The sequence below is a fragment of the Adiantum capillus-veneris genome, chromosome 9 (genome assembly GCF_014529385.1).
Source record: "Adiantum capillus-veneris isolate H3 chromosome 9, ASM1452938v2, whole genome shotgun sequence".
Lineage (NCBI taxonomy): Eukaryota > Viridiplantae > Streptophyta > Polypodiopsida > Polypodiales > Pteridaceae > Adiantum > Adiantum capillus-veneris.
Window position 1 is genome coordinate 101,722,935 of NC_140939.1, and position 13,544 is coordinate 101,736,478.

At 40.6% G+C, this 13,544-nt stretch overlaps 1 pseudogene; it reads left to right on the top strand.

The window, feature by feature from the left end:
* Positions 1 to 11,911: 11,911 nt before the first annotated feature.
* LOC147450907 (uncharacterized) lies at positions 11,912 to 12,646 on the top strand (annotated as a pseudogene).
* Positions 12,647 to 13,544: the final 898 nt, after the last annotated feature.

Sequence of the window (13,544 nt, forward strand, 5' to 3'; positions counted from 1 at the left end):
AACCTACATTAATGCACGGCCAGCGATAATGAGAGTAGCCTATCAATCCCTCATAATGGTAGATGAACTACCACTGGTCGATTCTTAGCTTGATCTACTTCATAAGTTTAAAAATGCAGTCTGGGCAATAAGAGGTCCTTTTTCTGCACCAGGCACAAGAAATACAAGAGGTCAAGGCTCTAAAAACAAGACATCAGACATTGAGGAAATAAGGAATAGATATAGAACTCAATGGTGAAATAAAGCCCAAAAATAGAGATACACCATCTAAGCTTCAAACAACAACAAATGAGGACAATGATGAAGAGGAGGATATCAGTGTACCTCTAGTGCGAGTCAAGCGTACACCCAAAGAAAAAATATTTATGATGTAGACTCAAAGATCAATGGAAGAGGTCCAAAGACTCAACGAGGAAAGACATAAGAAAATTGCAGAATAAAAGAAGAAGGCTGATGCTAAGGATGCAAATAATGAGGATAAGGAAGAATTGGATAAGCCTCTCAAAAAAATGCAAAGGAGAATGGCTTGAGAAGATCAAGCAATAAAAGGAGGACAGTGGTGGATGCAGTGGAGCTTGCTTAATCCATGTTGCAACATATCCACGAGGTCTTAAAGAGAAGGGCTAAATAGAGAGCTCAAGAGGAGTCCAAAAGTAAAAAAATTAATGATCTGGAATCACCTAATGACTCCTCATAGAGAAAAGAGAAAGATAATGATGAACTGGCAAGGGAGGAGATGGATGTCAACAAACCTCTAGAGATCCACACAAGAACAATACCTCCCCTCTCCCCCATGCCAACCACACCAACTCTTATTGAAGAATACAAAGGAAAATTTGAAAATAAAGACATATTGTAAGAGCAAGCCCCTTTGGAATAGCAAGGTCTTTTGGAGAAAGATGACAAAGTGCACAACAAGGTTCAAGAGCTACCAACAGATAGAGAGAAAAAGGAGTGCCAAAAACAAGATACCACTCAAGAGCAGACTCCTCTGGAACACAAAGAGTATAACAAGAAACAAGAGAACATAGAGGAAAAGGAACGTGCAAAAACGGAGTAGACTCCACCTAAAGAGAAAGAACCAGAAGTTGGTACCTCTCAACAATGAATCACATAAAAAAGAGGACCAATCTCACCAGGCTCCCGAGCTAGGATCAAGGAATATGTAAGGCTCATCCAAGAGTAACCTAGACAAACATTTAGAGCATATTAATTTGTAGTTCCAATGTCAAAGAGCCATAACCAACCTATGGGATTTGGATGTGAGAGATGCAAAAGTGGAATCTCGGGCATGGAAAGAAGTGAACACGAGGCTCTAGCAACAATTTGAAGATCTACAAGAGATCCGGATTTATTTTAAAGGAAGATCTAGAGAAAGAAAAGAAATATGTAGCTTACTATCATAAAGAGGCTCAAGCATACAATGTGATAAATATTCAATTGTAGGTGGATCGACAAAACCTAGAAGAGGAGTTGGAGAAGGAGTAGCAAAAGAACGGGAAACTCGAGAAGTCATAGAGTGTGGGACCAAAATCACACTATCACAACTCTTAGCCATGCAAGACACACCAACCATGAGTTCAACATCACAAGCTCCAACTACCATTTTAGAAGAGTTGAAAACACTCAAAGAGGAGCTTGCATAAGAAAAATATGATAGATGGCACATCTTGACTGCTAGACATATGACTATCCAAGACTATAAAGATTAGGATATCATGCAACTCAAGGAACAAGTGGAAAATACATAGATAGACTTAACTACTTAGAGCACAAAATATGATTTGGAGCTTCAATAGAAAGATATGGCAATTAGTGACATCCAAGCCCAAGCAGATGTGCCAACTCAATGAGCATCTACAATAGAGACATAGTTCACAAGGGTGGATCTACCTCAAGTAGATCTATCAAACACATCTACTAAGGGAAATTAGAGAAATTTTGGACTCTAAAATGATCCCTATAAGGACTTTGACTTTCTCCCTCTTGGCCAAAATGGGTGCACGGTGATGGAGCAAAAGACACCGTGCGCACACTCACACACCCAGACAACCCAACACAACACAAGAAATTTACTTGAATCCCAACCCACACCTACCACCACTCAAGAGCTCAATACAAATTCTACCCACAAGCTCAATTCAAACTCCAAATGCCTCGACCTACAAGCACTTGCCTGCCCGCACACCCGGGGCGGTCACTTTTTAGAATGTGTATGCTATCACATGAGTTAACCGGAGAGGATTATTAAAAGATCAAAATGTATACATACAAATGGGTGTGGGGGGTTTTTAAATAGGCACGTAGTGTAAATATAGTATTTATATTGAGGTATTATTAATAACCTCTTGAACGCACGTGATATAGGAAGATTTTGATAAGTGACCGCCCCGGGCCCGCAGACACTACAAAGTGATTCAAGTCGATCAACACTTGAAATAACACTTGATGGTGACCAAAATATACAACAAAAACCATCAAAAACTCTAAAACTTCAGCCACAAAAGTCCTCTCTCAAATCATTTCAAAAGCTCCATCAAACTCCACTCTGTTGGAGTCTTTGTAGTATCGCCAACCCTAATGACACCGATATAGGGTCACATAGTCTTGCAGAAAGTCGCACCTTCTTCCCTCAATTACTCGCACACACACATCCATGGAACCTCAAAACTTCCATAGACTCTCACAAGTCCAAAATTGAAGAGAGAAAGCTCTCATTCACTCTCCACACACTCAAAAACAGGATGCGAACTCGACGAGACTGCACTAGACCACCTGTAGGAACCCTGCTTCCTTCCCCAAAAAGAGAGGTAAAAGTGCCAAGATTGGATTCAAAAATACTCCTTCAGCTAGGTCACTCACGGCACCATCACTGATGTGGCAAATTGAAGCATTTTCACACCATTTTTTTGTCATTTTTGACCTTTTTTGATCCAGTTTTGGCCAGTTTTGACCCTTGGCGGGCATTTTTCGCGGGAAAAACCCCAAACGGACTCCAAAATTCACCAATTTTTTCACTCTTGATCCTCGATACCCAAATCACTTTGCTACATCCCCACATTCTATTTTTGACCACTTTTAGGGTTGTGCACGCATCACCGCAGATCAGGCACTGTAAATAGACAATTACTGCATATCCCAAACTTCTCGAACGGGATGAGATTGCCCATACTTATTGATTGAATTATTGACATTCTAGAAAGCTCAAACACATTCTCTAGAGCCAAAATAAGCCACCTAGAACCATATCCAAGGCCCCGATACCCTATCCGGGCATGTACATGTGTTCGACTGCTAGCACGCAAACCTGCCTATTCACAATGTGTACACGTTGCATCTTTTTTTGAACTTGAAACCACTTTGAAAATCTCTTAAATGCATGTATTTACATATTTTTGTACCTATGACCTTGCATATAAACGCTACTTTGTACACGCCAAAAGTGGTCTATCATCATTGCCCACCCTCTGCGTAGAGCATTTATGCTCAACCAAGGGACTATTTGCATCTGGAACCACATCCCTCGCAAAATATTTCTTAAATCTATAACAATTTATTTTGTAGCACATACGTTCACCAGAAAAATTTTCCAACTCATATGTGTCATTAAAAAATACACGCTTCACTCTGTATGGACCCAACCATTTGTCCCTCAACTTCTTTTGAAAAGTAAAATCCAAGCGAGAATCATACTTCATCACCAAATCTCCCTCTTTGATCTCTTTCTTTGGCAGCCTCTTATTCATTTTCTCCATCCTTGTCTCTGCTTGTTGAAGATAATAATCACTGGCTTTCTCTCTATTCATTCGCAAGAACTCTAGAGAAAGAATTATTTCTTGCAGCTTGTCATTATGCTCACCTTGCATTCTGCACAACAACTTCAAGGCATCCAACTGCACTTGTATGGGCATAAGAGCTTCTTTTCCATAAACAAGCTCATATGGTGTAAACTGTGTTAACACTCTATATGTAGTTCTATAAGCCCACAAACACTTTTCCAAGTCCAAGTCTCACTCTTTAGGATGCTCTCTAGCATACTTTGATAGCATCTTCAGAATTTGACCATTGTAGCTCCCGACCAATCCATTGCATTGTGGGTAGTAAGGAGAAGAATCCCTATGCTGAATTTTCAATCAACAAGTTTTCCCCTAAACCCTGGTCCATGATCAGAAATGATAACCATAGGAGATCCAAATCTGCAACACACCTATTCATACAAAAAAGAGGCCACTCTTTCTGTTGTTACATCTTTTACTGCTCTTGCCTCCACCCATTTTGTAAATAGTCCATAGCCACAAGGGTATACCTTTTTCCATTGTTGGTTCTTGGCACTACTCCCCATTTGGCAAATGCATCAAAAGACATTATAGCTTTTTGAGGCTCAGCCAAAAGCTTCCGATTTGCAAACACTTGGTATTCATGGCATGACTTGCACCAAAAATAAGCATCTCTCATCATAGAGGTCCAATAGTAACCTGCTCTCAAAACACAAAAGACAACCTGATCCTTGCCTTGATGGCTTGTTTCTTCATGGCAGTGCTCCTATCTCTTCTTTCTACGACACTTTTCTCAAAATGCTATCCTTGCCATAAAGCATGAGATCCTCACCTACCAATGTGTAGTTTCTTTCTTTTGCAACTATTCTCTTACGCCAAACCTTTGACACGCCCTCTGGACATTTCCCTTTACCAAGAAACACTTCTACATCTTGCAATCATTCCCTTCCTACATACAAGGCTTCGTTGACCTTTAAAGGAGCTACCAAGGCATCCAGCTTGTCCCTAGCCAACTCATCAACTTCTTTATTCTGCTCATGAGAAACATTCTTAAATTGTATCTTCTCAAACTCATACAATAGATTCTTGATGCCATAGAACCACTTCTTCAAATTGTCTTTCTGAACATTCCACAAACCAAGCAACTGATTCATGACTACAATGCATCCCCTTTTGCAATGACCCTCTTCAATACAAACTCAACACACTGCTTCAACCCAAGGAAAAGTGTGAGATACTCGTCCTCATTCTTACTTTCAGCTTCATCAAGGTCGTAAGCTCTAGAAAAGATTACATCTCCTTTTGGGTTCTTAATGACTACCCCACCACTTGCCTTTTGAAGAACTTTCCTGTATGCACCATCAAACATCATTGTATACGCATCTATAATATCTACTTCCTCTTCATGATCATCCTTGTCAACCCGTGGGTAAGATGGAAACTCCCCTCCCTTATGTATCACTATGTCTGCCAAGTGAGCTTTAACAGAATGATCCACTTTAAACTCAAACTCATACTCTTGAAGCTCCAAAGTCCACTTTAAGATGCGATTGCTAGTCTTCAAATGCTATACTACATTAGGCAAAGGATTCGATGTGGTGAGCACACATAGAACTTTTGGGGCAACATATAGGTTTTGAACGTTCGACAAGGAAGAACCAAGGAGAGTGCCCACTATTCCATTTTTGTGTAGGAGAACTCGCTTACATTCTTCATCTTGCTCTCAAAGTAAACTGGCTTGAAGTTCCTTCCTTGCTTTTGTAAGAGAACCAACCCAAAATCTATTGACCCCACACTAATAGATACATAGAAAATCGACTGCAAGTCGGGAGGACTCACTGTTGGTAAAACACACAATACCTCCTTGATACCATCAAAAGCCTCTTGCATGTCTTCATTCCACTCAAACCCTTGAACTCTTTGACTCAATTTCCAGAGAGGATACACATATTGACATAGCATTGAAAAAAAACATGACAAGTACCTGAGCTTATGAACAAATGATTCCAACTCCTTTTGTGTTTCTGGGCGGATACATAAGCAATAATGCCTTAACTTTCTCTGGGTCAACTTCTATTCCATTTTGGGAAACCACATGTCCTAGAAAATGGACTCTAGCATGATCAAATTTACACTTCTTTGGGTTGGGTTGCCCACCCTCTTGTTGAAGCCTTTCAAAACTCAACCTCAGCTTCTCCAAATGTGTGACCCTTGAGCTATAACACCCAATGTCATCCATGAAAGCTTACCCAAGTAGGAACCAAACACTCTATTCATCCATCCTTGGGAGGTAGCATACGCATTAACCAGCCCAAAAGGCATTCTTTTGTTGGCAAAACAACCCCAAGGAGTAATGAAGGTCATCTTCAATCGATCTTCAATCGCTATCAATATATGAAAGTAGCCAGAAAATACATCCATGATTGAGTGACATTCATGACCTGAAACGTGATTGAGGATTTTATGTAGGAAGGGTAGTGGATAATGATTTCTTTTTGTGGCAGCATTCAAAGGTTTGAAATCAACACATATCCTAAATCTTTCGTTCTTCTTGGGCACATTAACAACTCGAGAGACCCATTCGGACTCCTCCACTTGAAAGATGAAATCTTCTTCCAAAAGCTTCGTCACCTCTTCATGAAGTGCCTTCTCATGAATGGCCTCCAACCTCCTAAGCTTTTGAACCTTTGTCTTGGCACCTTCTTTTAGATTGATTCTATGCTTGAATCTTTTAGCTCCTTGCAACTCTGTATATTCAGTGGGGGTGAATAGATTTGGAAATTTCTAGAGGTCTTCATACTCCTTTTTTTCTTTCTCTCTCAAGTCGTCTCCTAGCATGCTCCTTGCGCTCACTTTGGAAGGCTCTACAACTGCTTTTGAACTATCCTTCTCTTCCTTGACCTTCACATCATGAACCAATGCTTCCTTTTCAACACTTATCTCAAAAAGATTAGGACATAATTGCATCAATCGTTACTCTACACTTTCTTTTGATGATGTAGGCGAAGCATCACTATCGTATGACGTGGTTTCTGTCGAACCCGTATCATGCATCTCCACTAGGGGCTGTGTACGGCTCTCATGTGTCTTCATGTTGTAGACAATGGTCCTTCCTTTATCTTTGTCGGGGATGGTGATCAAGCCCGTGCCCCGACCCTGCTTAGCACCAAGGGTTATAAGCCATGCCCTCCCTAAAATGATTGGATAAGAATTCTCACCGACTTGCATCACGTAGCAATCAGCCAAGCACTTGATCCCCAAGACTTTTATCTTCACATATTCAGCTATTCTGAGACACCTTTCCTTTTTGTGGTTTGGCCATCCTCATACGGATTTAAGCATTCTGACATCTCAACGCCTGCTTCCTTCATGATAGCCTCGGTCATGACACACACCCAGGCACCACCATCCACATATGCTTGCACTTCCGTCTTCTTTCCCAGCATAGGTTCAACTATTGGCACCATATCCAGTGGGTGACCAACCCTCAAGGATGACACCATGCTTTGATGCTTTTCCTTCTTGGAAGGAAGCCACGTACTCACACACGTGGTCCACTTCCTCCTCAATTTAGCGTTCAAAGCCACCAAATAACCAAAAGATATATTTTCCTTTTGAATTTGTATGTCGTCGACAATATCATAGTCTTCACCAACACCTTGGCCTAGGAGGTAGTCCTTTGGACCAATTTTCCTTCTTCGCCGCCTCTTGCTACTTTCTGGTTTGTCTTCTACCTTAGCCTTTCCTTTCCTTGCTCTTGTTTCCCTCTCTTCTTCTGTCTCTTTCTCCCTATCATGCCTAGCTCTCTTATTGGTCAAAACATCCACATCTTGACGCTCAAGGGTTATGATGTTAATAGCTCTGACTTCTCCATTTCCAGGAAATGGTTGTGGTTGTTGTTGCGGTGGTGGTGCTTCTAGTGCCCACTCTTGATGATTTTCTTCTATTCTCCCTCAACCACGCCCATATAAGGGGTATATCCCTCCTCTCTCTCTTGGTGATTGAGGACAATCAAGGGCATAGTGACCCTCTTCATCACAATTGTAGCATCTACCTTGTAGCCTTTGTCCCCTACCTCTCCCAGCTGGCCGCTCTTCTCTTTGGTTCCTATTCATTATGTTAATTCTTAATTCTTGAAACTGACTCGCAAGATCATGCAAAACTTGGGCCGTAACGGGAGTCTGAACCTTGAACCACTCGCTCCACTCTATCATCCGTTGCCACAAGGACCATTGGCTGCACCACAACTGGCTCAGCATGTGTCATGCCTTGCTCCCACCTTCTCTTGATCTTCTTGCTCTTGGCCTCGGCAATTTCCACAACTCTTTTAAATGTAGCAGGCTCATCTTGATCGACCTTCTCCCTTACGCTTGGATGGAGACAATCCATAAACTGACGCACTTTAAAGAAATACCCTAGAGGTACTTGGGATGCCGCATCTAATTGAATCCAAATTCCTTTGAAGTGTTGCAAAAACTCTTTAAAATTAGCATGAACATCTTGCTGCAAACCTCTCAATTTTTTCGTCGCTTCTATTGCGGTTAGTTTCTTCCCAAACCTGTCAAAAATTGCGAGCTTCACCTGCTCTCATGTTTGCTTTTTGTCCTCCTCTAAACCTTCAAACCATTCCCGAGCTTCTCCTTTGAGTGCAAGAGGAAATACATGAAGCTTTTCTTTGTCATTCACAACGTGCATACCAAGCGTATGCCACTTGAAGTCCGCAATCCAGTCCTTCACATCCTCCTTCCCTGTGAACAATGGTCGACTATAAACCATCTCTTCAGAGTCGCTTCTCCCTTGCGTGAGTAACTCCACAAAATTTGAAGTCTTGCACCTCAACCAAACCACCACTTTTCTTCAATGAAGCTCAAACATCACATAAAAACTGCTTCACCTGGGTGTACAATCGGCAAATTTTCACTCCCCAATGGGATCGCCAAAGAATAATGGAGCAAAAGACGTTGTGCGCACACTCACACACCCAGACAACTCAACACCGCACAAGATATTTACTTGAATTCCAACCCAACCGTGATAAATACTTCTTGAGTCTATAACCATTAACACGGTAGCTATGTAGTGTACCATCTAAGTTAGCGAGCTGATATGTCCCATTATCAAACTTGTTTACAACAGTAAAAGAACCCTCCCACTTGATTTGAAACTTCTTTTGGAAAGTGTGGTCCAATTTACTATTGTATCTCAAAACAAGATCTCTTTTCTCAATTCCCTTATCTTTCATGCATTCATTAGCTCTTTTCTAGGCTTTTTTACATGTTTCTTGATACTAATCCAAGGCAAAAGCCTGTCTAACTGTAGACATTGTAAACCCAAAAACCTTTGTTGCCAAGCATCTTGTTGCTCTTCATCCTGCAATGACAAAAACTTGAGTGCAGGGATTTCTACTATAATAGGCATCAAGGCTTCTTTGCCATAAACCAATGTACTTTTGACATATTTACGGGCTCTACATGAGTTCAAGCTTGTATATTTAATGTTACCATGATGCCTAGGAGCTATAGAGATGCACACAATTCTATGCATCGCATGGACGACCGGACATATTTTTTGTGCCCTAGGTATAAAAGTGAAATTTATGTCATTTTTTAGGGATCCTCGGGTGAGTTAAGATTTCATAAAAAGCTTGTAGAGAACATAGAGGTGACGATGTTTGGATTTGGAGCTTCCTCTTGTGCTCACCTACTTTCTATGGCATGCAATGGAAAGCTAAGTGCTCTTGTTCTTCTTTCTCTTTGTCAATTGTGTTTATGATGTGTAGTTAAGCATTGATTAGTCTCTAATTAGTGTTTAGCTCTCTCATTTATCTTCACTTTTACATTATTTGTGAGCTCATTGAGTTTTTGATTGATGTGTGTGTGTGATTGATGAGAGTGAGCACCCATTGTCCTCTTGATTGTTGAGATTAAAGAAGATTAGAGAGTAGGCATTGAGTGATTAGCCTTCTCCATAGCTTTCTCTTCTTCTTAACTCTCTTGATTAGAATCATCTTCTTGCATTTCTAGTGATTCCATGCCTTCATGCACTAGCTGGGTTATCGATCCATTGGTTTGACATTATGTCGGTGCATTGAGCTATGCGACAACCCCCCAACATTGGCGCCGCTGTCGGGGATCGATTACCTAAGCTAGAGGAGTCATTAGTGTGTGGAAGAGTCATTAATCATGTTTTAGAGTAGTTTAGATTATGCTTTAGGTGTTGGTGATGGTGAATTGTGGATTTATAGTGAGATTTGGTTAACAAATTGTGATTAATTTGTATGTTTTTCTCTCTTTTTCATTAATTTTCTACTAATCCGCTAACAATTGGAGTGCTTTATATGTGTGTATGCCTAATTAGAGGCTTAAGCATCACTCTTTTGATAAGAAATTGCTTAAGCATCACTCTTTAGGCTCTGTAATTACTCTCTAATCACACGTGATTTTTGTGTTACACATAGCTAAATCATTGATTTGAAGTGTGATTATCATTCTTATGTGTTTAATTTGATTGAAAATGATGCTACACATGAGATTTTGTGCTTGATTGATTGTAGATGAATTGCGGTTAAGCGGTTGCTAGTACACACACATGTGTGTAGGCGTTAATTGGAGTGGAAAATCGACGCGATGCTTATGTTATTGTGAGTGCATTAACCCATTCATTTGCTGATTTGATTTGCAAGTTTGATTAAAGATAAATTTCACAAAAAAAATTAGTGCAAATCTAAGTGCAATTAGTGTGCCTATGTGTAGGCAAAGTCTATATTTTTTAGTGCAAATTATGGTTTAATTGGTGCTAGTTGAGTTCATAAAAAGCATTGGATTGATTGATGTTGTTATGATGATTATGGATCAGTTTTTTCATTGCTAAAATTGTGTCAAAATGCTGCCTAATTTTTGCTAGATTGTGTGTGCATTGATTAGCGATTAGTGCTTGATTATGCTTGTGTGTGTACACTTAATTGGGGTTGTAATTGATTGCAAATTGATGTGAAATTGGTTGAATTGCAAAGTTCAAAGTGTGCTGATCAATTGTATATGCTTAATTTTTCTTAATTCTATTGCTAATTATGCTAATTTTTAGTCAAAATTAAGCAAAAATGGACCTAGTTTGGATGCAAAATGCATAGAAGTTTGATTTTGGGTGTAACTTTGAAGTGTTAATTGCAAAAAAATCTTTACAAAATTGAGCGTGTATGCACTTCCCGACCTATTTTTAGTTTCGCATGCGCATACGTCTCACTTCTCGTAACAGTGTATGCATTTACTCGATTTAGGTGTGTGTGCACTTACTTAAATTGGATGTGTGTGTGCATGCATTTACTCGATTTAAGTGTGTGTGCACTTACTTGATTTAGGTATTTGCATTTACTTGATTTAGGTGTGTGTGAGCACTTACTTGATTTAGGTGTGTATCATTTAAGAGGGGTGTGTACCATCCTCAATTTGGGTGTGTGTAAAGTGTAGTGCACAAGCAAAAAAAGGGAGTGGGGGATCAAGCACATGTGCATGCTTGTTTTTAGGTGTGTGGAAAGAGAGTAAAGTCAACAAAAGACAAGGTATGTGAGAACAGAATCTAGGTGAGAGAAAGAGAAACAAAGTCAACAAAGATAATAAAAAGAGTGTGTGCATGGGCGTCTGAATTTTAGAAAAAAAAACCCAAAAAAATTTTATTTTCAAAAAATTTAAAAAATTATGTTCTTTTTTTTTGTAGGCATCCCATGCATGTGCGCATCTAGTCGGCCTCTTTCCGACCCTGTATTACGAGGATCTCTCTCTTATACTTTCTCTTATATACCTCGTTCACGCGTGCATTTATGCATGATTAGACATTGAGATTACATATGTTCGGAGAGTCGTTTGTCTGATTTGCTTACTTGTTTGACATAGCACACTGTAGGATTTAGTGGACTCTTGACACATTGACATCATTGTGATGTGATTTATGAGCCACTATTATCATGCATGCTTGACTATAGGTCACACGTGTGACAGTTTCATTTGATCACACCATTCACATCACGATCTTGCCATACACTTATTATATTGCTTGCTATTCCTTGAGAGATCTAGATCAGTCATAGTGAGATTCCACATGATCATTGAGTATTTGCACTCTCTAGATTGATGACGACCATGGCCCTGAGAGGTTCTGATTTGGTGTTGCTATGGTTAGTAGGAGAGTACGAGAGACATTTATGTTATCGAGATAGATATACCGATCGCTATTTTGTGAGGTTTCAGCCTCATGATCACTCTACTCATGCTTTTTAGTCAATTAGAGCCAGAGCCCACCCCACGAGGTCTGATCATCTCATAGATTTCTTAGATATACTCTATCGAGTAGAAAATATCCATTCTAGACATGAGATCCCAGTACCATCCCTAGAGGATGTTGCAGACACACGATACCATTCAGTGACAGTCCAGTTATGGAGTATGCATGATAGTTTTTTGTATGTTGATGATGATGCACACATGTATTTGAGAGAGTCACAGATGCTTGTACTATAGCCTCAGGTAGATTTTGGTAGATCCATGGGTACTAGGACCTATTATGGCCTTGATGATTATAGTACCTACATGATAATTTTTGGCCTACCTTATTGACCTATCCCTAGCCCTAGATCACCTACATCTAGTGTCGACATTGAGCTTGAGTCCACATACACAGCGAGATCACCCATTAGACTACCTCCAGGCTTTCTACCTAGACCTATTGCTCCGCAAGACTCTATCGATGACCATAGGTCTAGGTTGACACTAGAGATTGACGAGTCTCGCGAGCAGTTATTGAGAGAGCCACGCATAGAGACCGAGACGAGATTGACATTAGAGTCCTCACACCACACAGAGCTAGATTCGGCATGATGAGCACTTCAGAGTCTATGTTTACGATGAGATCAGAGCCACCAGGTGTCACCGAGATGAGAGCACCCGCCGTGAGTGCACCACACATAGAGCCATTTACTATGAGATGATTACATTGCGGACCCATGAGAGAGAATCCACAGCCTTTGGTGACGGAGCATACCATGCATTTACCAAGAGAGGCTGTTACGACCACAACATTGAGCCATATTGATGTTTCAGGATCACATGACCATGAGAGAGTTATGTCACATGGGGCTATAGTTTCGACGAGTGACACGAGTCCTACGATGAGAGATGAGCTACACGAGTTAGCCACTACTCTGCGGACAGATAGACCTATGATAGTCTTGTGTGGTGAGAGGATGGGATTATGCATATTTCATGATCTTAGCCAATAGAGTTTCTTTCAGAAACTCAAGCGCTTTGCTCACGATCCTCCCACACATCAGTTAGTGCGAGCTATGCCTAACCCAGGCATGCCAGGATCTTTTAGAGACGAGTATGATGTGATGTACTTGCAGATGTTTGAGATTGACTTACAGACCATAGAGCCTTTATCATATGACGAGTCCCTAGATACGCATACTCATCCCACATTGGTACACTTGTATAGACTTGAGCCGACAAAGACATATGTTGATGATTGTGGACGTAGATACACACGAGAGTCTAGCACATCTAGTGAGTTATGTCAGAGAGTGACTGCCATGCTTTCGTTTGATCGAGATCCTCAAGAGCGCGTATATAGAGGCATTGATCATGCCATCTATGTGCTGACTATTGGAGTGAGATACACACCTAGATCATTGATCGATCGAGCACATTGTAGCACTAGACTACCTACTACAGCTTTAGCCCACCAGTCTATGTAGAGTGCGCAGGTGATGGAGAAAGT